Source organism: Psittacula echo (assembly GCF_963264785.1).
Source record: "Psittacula echo genome assembly, chromosome: 7".
Classification (NCBI taxonomy): domain Eukaryota; kingdom Metazoa; phylum Chordata; class Aves; order Psittaciformes; family Psittacidae; genus Psittacula; species Psittacula echo.
In genome coordinates this window covers 35,727,731-35,740,680 of record NC_137740.1, presented here as the reverse complement: position 1 = coordinate 35,740,680, position 12,950 = coordinate 35,727,731, and positions in this window count along the sequence as shown.

Here is a 12,950-nt window from a genome sequence, read left to right as displayed (position 1 = left end):
ACCAACAACAACAATGATAAGAGAAATAACAAGGGAAGAGAACACGATACCGCTCGCCGGAAAAGAGAGCCCGACAGAAAAGAGAGCATGCCCTTCCGGGTAGCTCCCAGTTACATCCCCGGGCATGACGTGCTGTGGCTAGCCTGGGTCAGGTGTCCTGTCCCTGCTTCCTCCCGGCTTCTCCTCCTCCCTGGCAGAGCATAAGACTCACAAAGTCCTTGGTCAGTCTAAACATCGGTGTTATCAGCTCTGTTCCCAGGGTGAAAGTCAAAAACACAGTGCTGCAACAGCTACTAAGAAGGAGAAAAACTGACTGATACTGCTGAACCCAGGACACTGAGGAAACTTCTGGGAAGCTGGAATCAATCTTCCTGAACATCTCTGGGAATGTTGACAGCACTCAAGGCAATGTCATTCAATAGTAACAGCAGGTAGAATTGAAGGAACAAGTTCAGGTGCAGGAGGCAGCTTACCCAGAGGAAAGAGGCATCCTACCCTGGCTTTTCTCTGGACTGGTGCAATCCTAACCAGCGTTACAAGTCATTGCTGTTACTGACTATAGGAAGCCTAAAGAAGCAAGGCGTAAAACAGCCTACAAAGATTTAGTCCTTATATACACCATGACCACTTGCATTACTCAGGCAAAGTGGAAAGCTCTGTTTTGCTCACTCTTCTTTCCCTGCATGCTGATTCCTTCAGATCACTCACCCAGGTGATGGAACTTATGATAGTAGGTACTTGATTTCATTTCTAATTCCTTGTGTAGACATAAACTTGCTCTAACTAATGTGAGTATATACCAGCACAAACTCCTGTGAGGACATCTTCAATATTAGTCTAATTTAATGGATTATTACCTTCTAAGTTAACAATGTTCCTAGCTGATTTACGCTAACCTGAAATAAACTTAGATTATGCTGAAATAAGGGTGGCTGCAGAGCCTATTGGACTAGTTTAATGAAACTGATTTTAAATTACACCTTAATTTAAAGAGGTATAGTAATGCATATAAACAAGCCCTCAGCAATGTTTTGAATACAAAGACAAAAAGAATTAATATAAAAAGCTCCCGAATTTAATAGGTCATACATCTCAGCTTTTCAAAGCCCAGCTCTGAAGAGCTCAACATCAAGTCTGACCCTGTAGTTAGCCAAGGAGAATAAACATAGTATAAGAAACAAAGTCATTAATCTTAATTTATATATAGATTTCTCTTAAATTATGCAAATTCAAAGACTCAGTATTTCTCCAAAACTTAGTAAAAAAGGGAAAGGGCACATACATGAGACTACATTTGCTCCAGTGTGATATGGAAGAAGCTGCCAAATTCATCACTGAGAGGTTGATCCTAATGCTTGTCGTGGTTTAAGCCCAGGCCGTAAATCAGAACCACGCAGTCTACTTCCCCCCCCACTCCCCAGAGGGATGGGGAGGAGAATCGAAAGAATGTAACTCCCACGGGTTGAGATAAAAACAGTCCAGTAACTCAGGTATAACACAAATCACTACTGCTACCACCAATAATAATAATGATAAGAGAAATAACAAGGGAAGAAAATAGGATACCGCTCGCCGGAAAAGAGCCCGACCGAAAAGAGCACGTGCCCTTCCGGGTAGCTCCCAGTTACATCCCCTGGCATGACGTGCTGTGGTATGGAATACCTCCTTGGCCAGTCTGGGTCAGGTGTCCTGTCCCCGCTCCCTCCCGGCCCCTCCTCCTCCCTGGCAGAGCATGAGACTCACAAAGTCCTTGGTCAGTCTAAACATCAGTGTTATCAGCTCTTCCCAGGCCAAAAGTCAAAAACACAGTGCTGCAACAGCTACTAAGAAGGAGAAAAACTGACTGCTACTGCTGAACCCAGGACAATGCTCAAGAAGTTTAATCTGAGATACCATCAATTTTGTACTAGAAAGCAATCAAAGAACAGAAGCAAGAGAGATTGGGGTCATGTGTTTGCTCTGTAGCTAAAGTTATGAAGTTCCGTCTTCTATTATTTTTTTGTTATTTAAACACAAAAAAAAGGTGCAGAACTATAAAAGTAGGGCTGATAGTTACACATATACAGAAAACAAAATATTAACTACTTTGGCACAGTTAACTTATGCTGTGCTTCAAAAAGAGAAGAAGGTTATTAGTCATTTCTGGAATTTTTAGTTCATTATGCTGAGAGTGCAAATAAAATATAATAAGGAGAAAACAACGGTATAAAACATTGTATTGTACAGAGGAGAAGACTAGACGTATCTATCTTCTCCAATGCATGCTCCATTTTTTTCTTAGAATGAGTTCATATATAATTTTAAGAGTTTAGAAATAAAGCTTTCTATTTTACTACCTGTTTAACATCAGCTGCTCTCTATATCATGGTAGGCATTGTGACAGTCTAATACTGCAAGACAAGATACTCCTACTACTTTTCTAGTTTAGTCAAAGCTAGTGAACACAGGCCTTAAGGTTGACCTCGAACTTTGAGAGCTAACCCTCTTCTTTCTTTATACGCTTTGACTCCAATTGAATACAACTTTTTAAACCACAGTAAAAAAAAACCCAAACCCTTACTCCTCCTTTCCATAGATATCTAGCTCATGTACATCCTTGTTCTTGTTTTCTAATCTTCCCGTGTTTGGGCAAAAGTATGAAGACACAGAGTATGACATTTTCATCTTTCACAGCTAAGAGCAGGTCTTCTGAGACTGTGAGCAATAGCTAATTGAAACAGATGAAGATTTATCCCTACATACAGACCATGCCTCCCCCCCAAAAAAAAAAAAAAAAATTAAAAATTTAAACATAGCAATTTCATTACATTCATGACTCTTGGGAGAATTTAACTGCATTAAATTATAATTTAAGTTTGTCGACTAATTTATGTTATATATGAGTCTCAAACAACAAATATCACAGCAAACTACAGCCACCTTCTTTCTTTACTCAATTCTCCTGCTGCTCTACTACATTAATCCAGGTTTATGGCTGCTTTGCATCACCAGAGCAGCACCAAGTAGCCAGAGCATATCAATGAGAATGGCCTAATATATTTAGCAGAATGTTCTTGGGGTTTCTTAACCTGTTTGGCTGCCTGAAGAAGGGACTATGAAACCCAGCAGTGTATTCACCAAACACACAACAATTGGATTAAAACTAGGTAACACAGCAGGCAGAGCTTATTAACCTAAATCCTTTAGCACTGTCAACTCAGCTGTTATTACAGACAATTTTGTTCATTCTTTATAATATTTTTTCTAATTCTCTATTTCTAATTTGGCACATGATTAAGAATAATCATTGCTGACTTCTAGCATCATTGGACATACTGAAATCCAGACCACCTATATTCCACATAATGTCCAACATCCTATGCCTCAGACAGCAAAAATAAATAGGACCACCTGTTCTCCAAAGTAAGGATGGTCTTGAAGCAATAAAACCCAACTGGATCTTTTGCAATAGAATTATCCATTAGCACCTACATATAGGTTGTTCTATATGTTCAGAAGCCAAACACTTAAGCATCTACTTCCCACATTAACTCTGTCCCAGTTCAGAGAGAAATGAAACTCTGATTCACTTGGAGAAGTCCTTGAAGGAAGTTGGAAGGCCAAGTTCAAAGATCACTTAACACACAGATGGGTGTTATACCCACAGTCATACCCACATTTAACTTACACAAACAGCACTGAGACCCACACAGAGTAAAGCAGAAAGAGCCACCCATCTTTAAAGAAAAATAAGAGAAATGGAACTCCAAAGTGCTCCAAGTGTCCCTTTCAGACACCTACTTTTAAACCACTGCTTCATCTAAGCTGGGCCATTCCTTAGAAAGTCTGATCTGCAAAACCCATAACAAATTGGAAATGCAGTTAGTACAGCAAATCACTTTTGGAAAAAATATACTTTCATCCCACTTGTTATGCCATATAAAAAGGCTGGGTTTATACAAACGTAGTCCAAGCCTCTCTTTGACTAAGAAGAAAGGCACAAGACCTGCAGACAGGCTTCCTAAGAGCCTTTCACAAACTGTAGTTGAAATAAAAAATAGGAGACCTCTGCATGTGGCTAATGAGGCAGCCATATTATGTTAATGAAGGCAGGCCCTCAAGACTGAGCTATCTGCAGAGCCATTCCAGCCCTTACGAAAATCTACTGCATGAATCAGCCTTCTCCTGAGGAGAGAGAGGTGGCCAGTCAGCAGCCATGGGAGGTGAGGGGATAAGCACAGTGGTCCAAGGTCATTCACCAGGCAGAGGACAGGGAATCCCAAGGCAGAAGGCAAAAACTGAGTAAAGCTCACAGACTTCCTGTGTCAGCTTTACATCATTCCACCTGCTGTATCTCTAAGAAAAACATAGAATTTCACCCCGAAAATGCTGTCTGACAACAGAGCAGTGGACAGAAGGCTACCTTTGTGTTTGCAAACTGGGCAGAGTTCCACATTTAATAACTTCACATTTAACACCATTATTTGTATTTGCTAAAATGCTAAGACAAATAAAGTTCAGTCTAAGACTGTTTGTTTCGACTGTTCAGCTTCAGGTATTTGTATTTGGTGGCTGATCGTTTGTTATTTTTACCATGGCTAAGATTACAAACATTTTGAGGAACAAAACAGTTAGAGCAGAATGTAAATCATCTTCCTAGCTTGTTCTCCCAGTAAAACTTAAAGCCTACTCCCATTGAAAAGCTGACATACTCTGCAGTTTAATCTTGAAACAGATCCAGCCTAGTAAAACAGTGTCAGAAGTTCAAGGGCTTGAGCTGTAGCCAAGAAAAAGGAAAGTTAGCCAAGGTGCTATACAAGTACATACACAGTCTGTGAATAAAAGGAGTAACTGTCCTTTCATCTGAGGGAGGTGAGGAGAAGCAGCTGAAAAGTTCCACTAGCCATGTGACTTAGCCTAGTTAGAGCTTAGCAGAGCTTACAACACCATGTGAAAAAAGTAATAAATTTCTGTTTGAGGAGGTCTGACTTGAGACATTACAATATTTTACATACATACAACATTACCCCATGCTCAAGACACCAAAAGCATACAAAATCAGAGTAGAAGCTAAAATAGCTAAGTGATAAAACCAGCCAGTTTATAGAAGTTGGTTACAGTGGAGAATTGGTGTAGGACCCCTAGGGAAGTCTGGGATATCCATCTCTGAGTCTTTCCAAAACTCCAGTGTCTGTCAAGATGTACTTACACGCAGTTCTCAATAAAATGATTTAAGCCATTTTTATCAGAATATCATTAAGAATCACAAAAGCTGAGTCAGTTCACAGCTGCAGACAGGCATAAAGATTAACCTCTCTCTTGCTGCTACTGCTAGCAACAGAAGATGAAGGAAACCCATGTAAAATTGTAAATCACAAATTTTTTTTTAGAGCTTCAAGACCATATTATTAATGATGTAATAAGAAAGTTGCAAGTGGTATCACTGTGGGGACAAAGTATGGTTTAAGTCATGGACTGTAGCAGTAATAGACCACTTTACCAAATCACCTAAGTGCATAGAGTCAAGAGATCCTTGGAAGGATGTGAATTACCACAACCAGTGCCTCTCTAAACTGGCTGCTTTGCTTTCTCTGACAAGTTGCTCCACTTCTGTCAACAGAACACAAAACCTCTAAATTTTTCAGTTCTGCACTATTTGCAAACCAGGATTTCTTCTGTGCCCACCAGCACTAAAATAGTGAAGGTTACTACCATCATTCTTCCAAAATACCAATGTTGTCCAAACTCTCAATTTTTCCAACTAGGTGACTCTTCTCCTATATCCATTTTGGTGAAGAAAATTTTTGATGCATCATAGAGCCCTGACGAATACAGTAAGGCTGTGGAGTAGGAAAAGTGCATTCTCACAGACTGTAAAATACTTGGTAACAACAATACAGATTTCCTTTGGTAGGAATAAAAAATAGAATTAGACTTAGAAAAACAATCAGCAGAAAATCTGGCTGACTATTCTTATATAAAAGATCTATGAAAGATTTTAAAGAGCAACACAGAAGACTTAAAATTTGTAGTTTAAAAATTTGTAAGTACGTATAAAAAAAATTCCCACACATTGATCGGTCTGATGTCTAGTGTCTTTCACTTATGAAAACAAGTTTGGAGTGACCCTTAAAAGTATTCCATAAACATATATTTTGGAAATAAGTTCCTCACAGAACTACAAGAGATTATGGTGCATGGCACATTTCAAAAACATAGCCCACTCTCTTCACTGAAAAAACATCTCATATGTTTGTTTGGATGTAAGGCATTATCCAAAAGACTTTCAATGAAGAAAAGATGAACATCAGCATCAGCATTAAAGATAAACACAGACCATGTTAATGGATAAACAGAGTACCTGGGGGAGGGAGGTGGTGGGGGTGGGGGTGTTTCTTTGGTTTTAACTTATTTGGAAAAGCTGTGGATTTGGATTTAGGTTTCAATTAATTATCATCTGCTTGTAAAGAAGCTAAAGAAATCTTTGATCTTAAAGGAGTCTTTCTATTCCAAGTTAAAGACGTGCATGCTAAGAAAAAACAGTACATAAAATCATGTTGTATCTTGTTAGTAACACATGGAAAGTGTGAAATCAGTAAGCCACAGTTTCATTGTATGCCACACGACAGAGCCAAGATTACAGCTCGTTTGCCTAAGCATGTGGCTAAAATGAACCACAATCACAGCATTCATCAGAAACATCCATAAACCAGTTTTTCAATATCCACAGCATCGGACAACAGTTTTAATCCCCCCCATCTTTGCAAGGCTGAGTTGACTGCCAGTCTCAAGGCTGGAGTATAGGGCTCTGGTAATGCATTATGCATTGCTATACATTAAACTCCTGTTGCTGTTTTACATGTTTTGAAGGCACCATCTAAGCAGCAAGTGCTAATTCACATTCCTCTATCTTTGAAAATAATAGGATGAAACAGGCAGTGCATAGCTAAATGTACAAAGAATAGTTCCAAGTCAGTTGAGTATGACCTGCTCCACTCTTAAACAGGATTTTCTTATAATCTAAATCAACACAGTTGTAATTGTTCTTTTAATCACCAGTATTCATCAGCTTTCTCGGCAAAAATTCACAAGGCAAAAACCTGTCTCCATTTCAGATTACCATCTCTTCATGTCATATATTTTTTTTGCAAACTAGTAGAACAAATGACTGCTATGATTAAGAGATTAGCTCTGCAAACAGCTATGTTTTAGTGAAAAACAAAGCCACAAAACTAGAAAGATGTTACATTAAATGAATATTTAATTCAAGCAATCACTTATAAACCATTACATGCTTTAAAGCATTTTCTTTCACTACAAGTCATTGTGTAAATGAAACAGCTTCAGCTCCAAGACTGGTTATATTTCTGGTCTGAGATTTCCCAGGCACAAATATATGCAGAAGAGAGCACAGCTGCTCTGTACTGTGCAGTAAATCCAGCACTTTGGAGATGGCACTGGATTTGCTGTACGTGCACAAATTAACTCTAAGTCTCCTGCTTTCTTGAACAGCCAGAACCGTCATGGCTCTGAGGGACAGTCTGCATATTCACGGCAGACATATCCAAGATTTCTAGAGCTGAAGAGGTCACTTAGAGCTACTGCAGAGCAGCTACGAGGTATGAGATTGCTTCATGTCCAACACGCAGAGAGAGTATCCTCGAATGATCAATCTGAACAACAAGAATGATTCCTCAGGGCATTTTTGAACAACATTCGGAAGAAAAGGATAAAATAAAATAAAATAAAATAAAATAATAAAAATAGATTAAAAAAAAAAAAAAAAAAAACACCGGAAAAAAAACCCAACTTCTAAGGGTAGAACCAAACCAGGAATAGCAGTTACACAAATAATCCAGTTCAAGTGATGGACAGAAGCTGAATGCAAACCTAAGCTACAATAGCAAAGATGGATAAAATACGAGCTGGAAGATTTCTTATCCAAATAAGAAGGGTCTTTTGCTTTATTTCCCTTTGCATTTACTTTCATGGCAACTGAAACAGGAAAAGATACCCACACTTTTTTTAAACTAGAAAAAACAGTCAAAAAAATGAAAAGGATCAAGAGTTTGGCATTCCTGAAAGATGGCTGCCCTTATTAATCTGCTTTATCACAGCACTTTATACGGCAAGTGAAAAAAAGATATGCTAAGGGGAAGTTAAAATTGATGGGTCATACCATCAAAAATGCATTCATGGAAAATTTCAAGATACATAGATAAAAATCTGAAACCTCACCCATCAGAAAACTGTGAGGTGCAAAATGAAACACTGCTTTTAGCTGCCTTAACTGTGCTCCTTCAAGGCCTTCAAGCCTTGCTTCTTCACAGAACACATTAACCTGCTTTCTTTGCTTGCAAAATCTAAGACAGTAGCTCAGGTGATATGGTTATTACTTTTCCTCACTACATCATTCTTTGTTCTTTTCTAGAACTTTTCTTAATCTGTACTTGGCTACAGACTATTCAGGATTTCACTAAGATTTCACCCAGCTAACACTAGATGGTGATGTGATGCACTGAATTTTTTTGATTGCGGACTGATCCATTCTTTTGGGGAATGTCATTATTCCAATTGACTAATGTTGAAATAATTGGGATGACTTACTTAGGAGAAAATAAAAAACCAAACAAAAAATCAAATCCAAAAATAACAGCCATAACTCTACATTCCCTGATTTTTTAAAACGCTAATTTGATTATATTCATTCCATTCTAAATTGGGGATGGTAACCTTAGTCAATTGACTTAGAATTGCAAGAAGGGAAATTACATACTCTCTTTTACACCTCTCCATCTTTTAAGTTTTCCATACCAAAAGAATCACAATTTCTAGATGTCTAGATGACATTCTAGACAAAATGTCTAGAATGACATTTTCCTAAATTTGAAGTGGGAAAAAAAAAACCAAACCAAAACAAAAAAACCCTAAACATAATATGCTACAACAAAAGGCCAAACTCTTGGCATTGAAACAAACTGCTCTAGAGAACAGTTGCCCCAACATTCCCCCTTAGGTCTTCGAATCATCTACAGAAAGACTGCCTGAAAAGGAACGGCATAAATCAAACCCTTGTCACTTCCCTCTGCTTCCCAGATCATCTATTCAAATCTGTTTGAAGTAGAAGAAAAAAAAAAAAAATCTCTCACCTGTCACTGGAAACTGAAGGAGTGAAGTCACTTTTTTAAACGTCAGTTTTAGCTACTCATAGTGATCTGTTCATGGAAATTTAAATATCATTATAAATACCATTGTGGTAAAAACTTTAATCTGAACTACCTTAGTAACATTTTTCTCTTTGTAAAAGATTTAAAGAGGGGGAAAAGTTTCATTTTATTAGTTTTTTAAAAGTTCATTTGCATATGTTCTACTTTCTTCTTGAACAAGAAAAATCTTAAGTTTTCATGACTGTCAGGCCACTTTAATGAGTTGAAAAAAGTGTTTTCTTATAAAGTATTCATCTCTTTGCTCCCATATTTTTTCATTTCTTCTTTTCTTGCTATATTATATTAATATTATATATCCTCTGCAATAAAATCCTTACTTCAATATTACCACATGTGACTTTTCCACCAAAAAAGTGTAATAAATTGAGTGCTGTACAGAATTCTGACTACAATTTCAATGTATCATACACAATTCATCTTTTTTCATCTGTCCTCCTTTTTAATTTCTTTCTTTTTATCTGGTGGGAGGATAAAGTAAAAGGAAGGGAGGAATGTGAGACTGATGAAGTAGCCTTGGGAGTGTGAAGGTTCACGAAATGCCTAGTAGCTTTAACTTGTCTGGCTAATATCACATGCTTCAAGTAAAATACCTAACATTGTCAAAAAACATAAAGGATCTGACTAGTATAGGAAGAAAAATCACTGAAGCTATCTAATGATCTATTTATATCCTGAAGCATGAGAACTAATGATCTGGTAATTTTTTCCCAGCTAGTGAAACAGCATACTCTATTCTTATATTCACAATAAATTAATTTAACCCACCAGTGATTTAGAGTCTTACTGGGACAACCAGAGATGAAGTAGTCTTAATCTACAATAAATTACTCCATTGCTTTTGGCTAAGTAGAACAGAATCTCATAAATATGTTTTCTTCATATACTAGTTTTTACAAAGATAACCACAAATAGTGAAGCTCTAACACAAAAAGAAGCAGCTGAACAATTCTGGTAAATATTAATGCTACTTATTAGTCCTTTGGAAACGTTCACATCTATCAAAAAGACATTGGAAAGATTATACCTTACAGGAAAGTGATCACACAACTCCCAGGCAGAGATGTGAAGCTGAATTACTCAAAAACTTATCTTTGGCTCCTTGAAATTATCAGAAGGTGCCTAAAGCTAGAGAAATCAGAAGGTGCTTAGCATGACCAGCAGGTCAAAGGAGGTGATCCTGCCACTCTGCTCTTGTGAGATCCCACTTGGAGTACTGTGTGCAGTTCTAGTGTCCTCAATGTAAGAAGGACATGGAGCTGTTGGAGCAAGTTCAGAGGAGGGCCATGAGGATGATGAGGGGGCTGGAGCACCTCCTGCATAAAGACAGGCTGAGAAAGTTGGGGCTGTTCAGCCCAAAAAAGAGGAGGCTGCATGGAGACCTCATAGCAGCCTTCCAGTATCTGAAGGGCGCCTGCAAGGATGCTGGAGAGGGACTCTTCATTAGGGACTGTAGTGACAGGATAAGCGGGAACGGGTTTAAACCTAAACAGGGGAAGTTCAGGTTAGATATAAGGAAGAAATTCTTTACTGTGAGGGTGGTGAGGCACTGGAATGGGTTGCCCAAAGAAATTATAAATGCTCCATCCCTGACAGTGTTCAAGGCCAGGTTGGACAGAGCCTTGGGTGGCATGATCTAGTGTGAGGTGTGCCCATGGTAGGGGGCTGGAACTAGATGATCTTAAGGTTCTTTACAACCCTAACAATTCTATCATTTTATGATTCTATGAAAGCTAATAATTAGTACTTAGACTTCAACATCTTCTCTCCCACCATAAAGATTATTGTGTCTGGTTCTTTCTGGGGATTTAAACTAATTTACATTCTATGGCTTGTCTCTTTAGAGAAACAACCTGAGCATGAAGGAACAATGAGTAGAGGCTACACACCAAGAAGGGTCTTAGAATTTCACTAGTAAACTACACAGCAATTAAGATCTACAAATGCAAAGGTCACAAAAAACAAACAAACAAACAAAAACAAAAACCCAAACAAGGAATTCATCTTGGACAGGTTCCAGAAGTGAGAAAAAGAGAGAAGCAATAGAAGTGTAAAATCTTGCAAATCAATTTATTACAATAGTGCTTGAAGCTCAAAGGATGGGGCATAGGATGAAAAGAAGCAGCTGAAGCTCCAAAGAGCATGCACACTGTGTATTAGACACATACAGAGTAATGGAGTGATAAAACTTGCACAAAGAGGGGAACAAAAAAAAAAAAAAAAAAGACAATGAAAAACAACCCCACCAGAATATAACGACAGGAAACCGCTCACTAAACCAAAATGTGTGAGGAGTACATTCATTGATTGTTAGGCCACCATAGATACAGCCCCACAGAGTACCAGTATCTGGAGCAAGTCACCATGTAAGTTCCCTTAAAAGTTGGTGTTAATCACAGTATTACTACATGGAGCAGCTTGAAGTAGTTAAAACATATGTCATACCCTCAGCTTGCCACACAGAAACACACAAAACTGCAGAAAAGTCATCCACAGTTTTACAAGCCTGCCTTTATCAGAGTATCGGTCCATCTTAGCCAAATGATTACAGAAGTACTATTCTAATTCCAATTTCTTCAATAACAGGAGACCATTACAGCTACAGAAAGGTTGGCAGACAGCTCCTCTGAAAGTGGAGACACTTCTGTTCTCAAGAGAGCCTGTGTCTCACCATCTTCTGAAAATATTCCATTTCAAACTCAAGCAAAGCTGTAAACTCTATGCTAATACATATAGAAGGCTCTGTCCCGTGCACATAAAAGCTCCACTTTCATGCCCAAACTGAGGTAGTAAACCAGTTTCTATTAAACAGATTAAAGTTCTTCTAATAGTTTGCTGAATATTTGGGGGGGGGGGCTGAATATTTGGGGTTTTTTTCCCTCTCATTCACTGAACACTTTTTTTTTTCTCTCCACAGAAGTAGACAAAGGTCTTTCCTTAGATTTAGCACAGCATGTAAAATCCCTGCTTCTTAACATGTAATTTCCCAGTTTGCTAATAAGTGCCCAAATGCCTACTTGAGATGATCTCCTACAGCCAGACAATCAGAGCTGTTCTAGTTTCTTGAGCTTCACATAGCTTCTCTATTTAATTAACTTCAAGTGCTGTATTCTCCAAGGAAGCAGAGGGAGAGTTTATTAGGTGGTGTGGTATAAATTACTATGTAATTTGAACAGAGTGGAAATCCAAGACAGTTTGTGTGCAAGACATCTTTAACACCCCTGCTGTTTGAGAGGCTAAAGGCCAGAACTTGGTTTCCAGCTCTTATTTAAGACCACATGGCAGTGTGATACCTCAGCATCTCTAGCAATTTGATCCATTAGGTATACACACAAAGACAAGCTCCAAAAGGCTTTGTACAGACTTTTAGATCTTAAATCTAAACTACCTTTGAAAAAAAACCCACATTCTTGCTTGTTGCCTAGGTGAGAAACTCAGAAAATCTCCCTTTTTGGCTGAACGCTTTTAAAGTTGCATCTGCAGGAGCCAGCCGTCAGGAGCCAGACACATAAATCCCAAGTCCCTAATTAAGCAGAGGGCCTTGGAACACCCTTGAGACAACAATCTATTATATATGTTCCAAACACAGCTAATGGACAAGAGCAACTGTACTGGCTTTAAATGACTGCCAGAGTATCACTTCTACATTATTAGATAATAGCTTAAACAATTTGAACAGCCCTCCAGCAGAGTGGCAAACAGGTCAACACAATCTTTATCCAAAGAGGATTCAAAACCACATCATCC